Source organism: Gambusia affinis, linkage group LG22 (genome assembly GCF_019740435.1).
Source record: "Gambusia affinis linkage group LG22, SWU_Gaff_1.0, whole genome shotgun sequence".
Classification (NCBI taxonomy): Eukaryota; Metazoa; Chordata; class Actinopteri; order Cyprinodontiformes; family Poeciliidae; genus Gambusia; species Gambusia affinis.
Genome location: NC_057889.1, coordinates 14836414 through 14841713, shown reverse-complemented (window position 1 = coordinate 14841713; position 5300 = coordinate 14836414).

The following is a 5300-nucleotide window of genomic DNA, read 5'->3' as shown; positions in this document are numbered from 1 at the left end:
CGCTGCTGTGACTCAGTTTCTTTTTTTTTCTCTTCAATGTGCGCTGAAAGATTAGTCATCATTTATTCTCAGGTCTTACTTTATTTTTTTTATTTTATGCCCTGTCCAGTTATATAAAAGTCGCATACATCAGTCTACTCATCCTTCCGTTTGATACAAATACCTGTCATTCATCTGTTTTCCCATCCTTCTATCGTTCGTTCCCCCACCTGTCCAAATATCATTCATTCGTCGTTTCCATTTCTCCGTCCGACCGCCTCTCCACTTTTCCATCGTCCATCTCTGTCCATTCAGCAGTCCTTCAGCCATTCTTCCAACCATCAAATCATCTGTTGCACACCCATCAATCATCTACTACTCTATTTGTCCATTATCCATCCCTCCGTTCTTATCCAGGTGTCATCAAACCATTAATCTGTCCATTGTCACTTCAACCTAAAAACAAACAAAAAAAAAAAACGACAGAACTTCGGGAACTCTACAAGGAAAGTTATGAATTTTGACATTAAAAGTGAAAATATTTAGTCGACTCACTACAACAAATCTCATTAGAGCTGAATCTTAAGAAATATTTGGTGTTTTAATCATCTCTCCATCTGAGTTTGACGAAGCAGGAAGTGATGCTTTAAACTAACCAATTATAAGAAAGAGTGGACATTTGCATATCTTCCCAGCTTTCTTGAATTCTGCATAAACACTTGACAAAACCGAAGCTATTCAAAGACCCATTGCTGCTAACTAGAAACGTTTAGAAAAAAGGTGGCGTTTGCTGCCACTTGGTGGACATGGAACAAAAGGACTACAGTTTGAATTGGATTTAAGCAGGATGGTTTGACTTCCTGATAGATGCTTATCTTAATAAGCTCTAATTCTTTGAACAGTGCACACGCTTTATGTTTGAACACTTCAAATCCTTCTGCGGGATTGATGTTTGAACATAAAATGTTCATTCCGACGTCACTTTAAAGCTTTTCTCGTCATAAGCCACACAACACAAACGACTTTCAAGGAGATGTTGAATGATTTCATCTTTCTTGTGTTTGACGCATGAATCCACGTTAGTTACAGGGCCTAGAGAAAGTGTAATACCCCTTTTAAGTTTTCAAAAATGAAAATTAAGTTTCCATTTATTCCATAGGGGAATGAAAATCAATGGGTTTTCAAAAAAAGCGCGCCGAATCTAAAAAGCGTATAGTTTGTATTCAGACCCCACCACTTTTCCTTTCACTCTATTTCCAACTTAAAGTCTTTTGGACATCTATTTCTTCAAGCTTTGCGCAACAGAAGATGCTCACGTTCAGTTGGGTGTGTCTGTTGATATCCGTCTTCAAATCCTGTTGCACTTTCTCTATTGGATTTGGTCATTTTAAAGCTCAAATTGTTCTCAAATCCTTTTGCAGCTTCTTAAGTTTCTTCTTCTTTTTTTTTTTTAATTCTGAATTTATCTCCACCCATCTTTTTTTCCTGTCCGGGGGTGGAAATGAATAAAAAGCCTTCCCACAGCATGACGCTGCTTACGTCGTGTTTCGCTGTATAAATGTGTGCGTTCAGGTTAGTAACCAGTTTTCTATCATATCTAGTCTGTTTTTTTTTTTTTTTTTTGCTAGTTTGCTAAAACCAGAAACGCCTTCTATGAGTTTGCTATAAAACTGCAAATTGTACCACTTGGGGTTTCTTTTACGTCAGTGTGACAAAGTACAAAAAGAAAAAAAAAATTTGCAGGGTGTAGAATAGTTTTTGCAAAGCAATGTGTTTCACTTTCCCCCCTCCAAAAAACATTTATTTTTCTCAAAATAGTAAAATTTATTTTCCTTATATTTCATCAGATGAATTTCCACTTATGTTATTACTCTAAGAAGCAGCATGCGATTCTTTTACTTCTAAGCGCTCCTTGAGGCGTCATCTGAAGGACACTGCTTATTGTCATTTTTTCCTTATTACTTCCAGAATATGTTGCTAGGTGCCGCCATCAGCTGTCAACATTTGCTCAAACACTCTCCCGATCGCCTCTCTTCTAAAGGTCATCGAAGTTCGTCCGTTCGTCTTAAAGGAACAGTGAGGCATGATCACACCCTCCCATCCGTCTTTTTAGCGTCTGGCACCCCTGCTGGCATCTTCGCTGAACCTTAGAGAACCTGTATTGGGCCCCCATTTTTTTTTTAATTTTTTTTGCCTAGTGATGGAGATATGACGATGATGATGCATCTGTTTGGGGGAGGGGGGAGCAATTTATTTGATCTTTGATCGGGCAAATCCATCCCCTGCGTCATGTTTTCGTGCCTATTGCCGGATCAAAAAACTTGCTTCTATATTTACTGTGAGAGGACAAAGCAATGTGGCACAATAGCTCTTGGTCCTAAATGCCTTCCTTAATGAGGATGCCACCCCCTCCCCCCTCACACACACACCAAATAAGCCAAGTTGCCTCATTATCAACACATTGTTCTCCAATTATCTAAAAGGAAATATTCCTCCAGGCTGGATGCGTCACTAAAGATCGAAATACGTCAGTGTTTTCTTTCTTTTCTTTTTTTTTCCGGTGGGTGGTTAAAAGGCTCTGTGTATCCCTCCCTCTCTGCTCAGACGAGGTCACATGGGTTCACTTAATTCGCCTGCAGTCGGAGAGCCGAACGCTGCCTCTCCAACTCAAATATGATGGCTTTCTTTCCCCCCCCCCTCCTTCCTCGTTTGATCTGGATGTTCTGACAGCCTTCCTTGACTTGTCAGCGTTCAGATTTCCTCCATTGCTCGGCCCTCTCTTACTCCCCTCCCCTCCTCATCCTCAGCCACCAGTCCTGTGCAACAAAATCAAAAAAAAAAAAAAAAAAAAACCTCTCATCACCACAGGGGATGTCAGAACCTATTGCCATGGAAACAGCACTCTCAAAAGTTTGGAACATCGACCCCTTTTGTATCTACATCCAATCAGGTTTTAGGAAGAATCTTTGAGGGTCTGCATGACTTTAGTCTGAAGTCTGTCAAGAGGGAGAACATATGGGTGCACCTGAGACGGGGTCTGAGTTGGAAGTGTGTGTGTGTGTGTGTGTGTATGTGTATTCATATTCAAAAGGAAAACGGAAGCCAGAAAATGACTCATAACTCCTCATGGAGGGGCTGCTTCCTCTTTGCTCTCTCTCTGACTCTCCTCTTTCGCCTCAAGTCGTCGCCGTTGACGACTTCAACGGACTCACACCTTCACCCGCCCCTTCTTCCTCCCCTCATCCCTCCCTTTGGTGAAGGGAAATGGGGATGCAGGACAGTTCCGCTTTCTTTTGATGCCAGAAGCTCTGCATCAAAGTCCTCCTCATCAAAGCATAGTTGGAGTCAGCAGCAGCCCAGCATTCGGCCTCATATACACACACAGAAACACACGCGCGCACACACACACACATTTCCACTTCGGATTTAACCACTTTCAACAGGCCCAACTTTCTCAGAGGGCATGAAACGAGACAAAGCTGGTGAAATGCATCTCGTGGGAGAAGTCGCTGCAAAAATGTCCAACCTAATATTCAGCTCTGTTTTTATCAAAATCTAAAAAGCTGAAACATTAATTTTTTTTCTTCCCCTCGTCGTTCCGTTACTTAAGCTGCAGTCCCTTGAGAATCTTCCTCTTATTCAATTTTATTTTGTACTCTTTACCAATTTACCTGCGTGTTCTTCCTCCTCCTGTAGTTCAGATGTAAGCAAAAGCAAACGTTTCCCACCCGCATGAAGAAATGCTGAACGCGACACTGAACGCAACCCTTCCTGCGTCAAAGCACGGAGAGGGAAGGATTATGCTGTGGAGATCCCTTTTCTACATCGGGCAGCGGAGAAGCAGCTCAGAATGGAGGGATTCATTTTGAAAGTTTGCGGTGTTGAATGCGTGGACTCAATACTGCTGTTTTCCTTCAACTCTGAGCCTTAGACGTTGATTATACAGCACATTTTAAACATGTCAGGAAATAATTATTGGATCAAGAAAATGGTTTCTAGTTTCGGTCAAAGCGCCACGTTTATGTGGCGGGTTGTTTTTGGATTAGGACGAGAGTGAATACCCTTTTTCAACATTTTTGTCACACTGCGACCTCAAGCCGCGATGCGTGCCATTGACATTTATGTGATAAACCAGCTCGAGCTAGAGCATAGAAATGACTGTGGAATAAAAATTATTAATGGTTTTAAACTTTAAGCCTCTAAGTTAGTTAGTTGTTTCTTTATTGTTTGCGGTCACAGCCTCGTGGGGTATCTGTGTGTCAGCGTAGCACATTGAGGAACTCACATGGAGACCGTCTATGAACATAAAATTTAGATGTTTTTCTTCTGGATCCTTGGTCCGTCCCTGAACCAGGTATGAATGTGGTTTCTAAAGATCTATCACAACATGCTGCTTCGTTGTTATTTAGACGTTTCTTCAACTCTGTGAAACAAATTAATAAAAATGAAGAAGAAGTGTTGGTTTTGGTATTTTTACCTTGATTTTCGTATGAAGAGCTGCAGGCAATACGCAGCCAAACTCTCCCCTCCTCGTAACCAGTAAGGCTAAAAGCAGTGAAGTATTGACACAAACGGTTTCTTCCCCTTACAAAGCCATCTTTGTCTTTGTGCTTCCTGTGAACAAAAAAAAAAAAAAAAAAAAAAAACGATGGAAAAGAAAAAGTCATATCAGGATGATTATCCTCTGTGGCTGTCTGGAACATGTGCGCTCTGAAGCGTTATTGTCTTGCAGTTCGTGGGGCATCTGGGGACAAGCTCATTGTCTGTAGGAGCCATGCTGCAAACACACACAGTGAGTGGGGGGGGGGGGCTCACTTTGCACATAGGTAATTGTCTGAATATATGCGGGGGAGGATGAACCTGGACGGCACGGAGATGACGACCTCTTTTGACCGTCTGGATGCGCTGTTCTCCGAACAAAAGAGGTCAGGTCATCCGGGATGGACGCGATGCGCAGAATATGCTGAGAACGGAGCAAGTATGGAAGAGCGCTGATGGGAGAGATACAAACAACCAAGAGAGGCACGCACAGTTTTTTTTTTTTATTCCTCACACTGTTTTGCTCTTGTATTTCCCCCCCTTCCACTTGGCTTGGCAGCAGGCATATGTGCAGAAAGAGAGGGAGGCAAATCCAGTGACATCTAAATGACTCTGGTAAAGGTTTTTGTTTTTCTCTCATATCTGTAAGCGGTGTTTTTTTATTATTATTATTTTTTTAGTCTTTACGACATGGTTAAAATGAGCTGCTGTTTAGCATGAGGAGACGTATTGTTATGGTTATGGCCCCACTGCACATTAGTTTCACGTTACATTGGCACTGA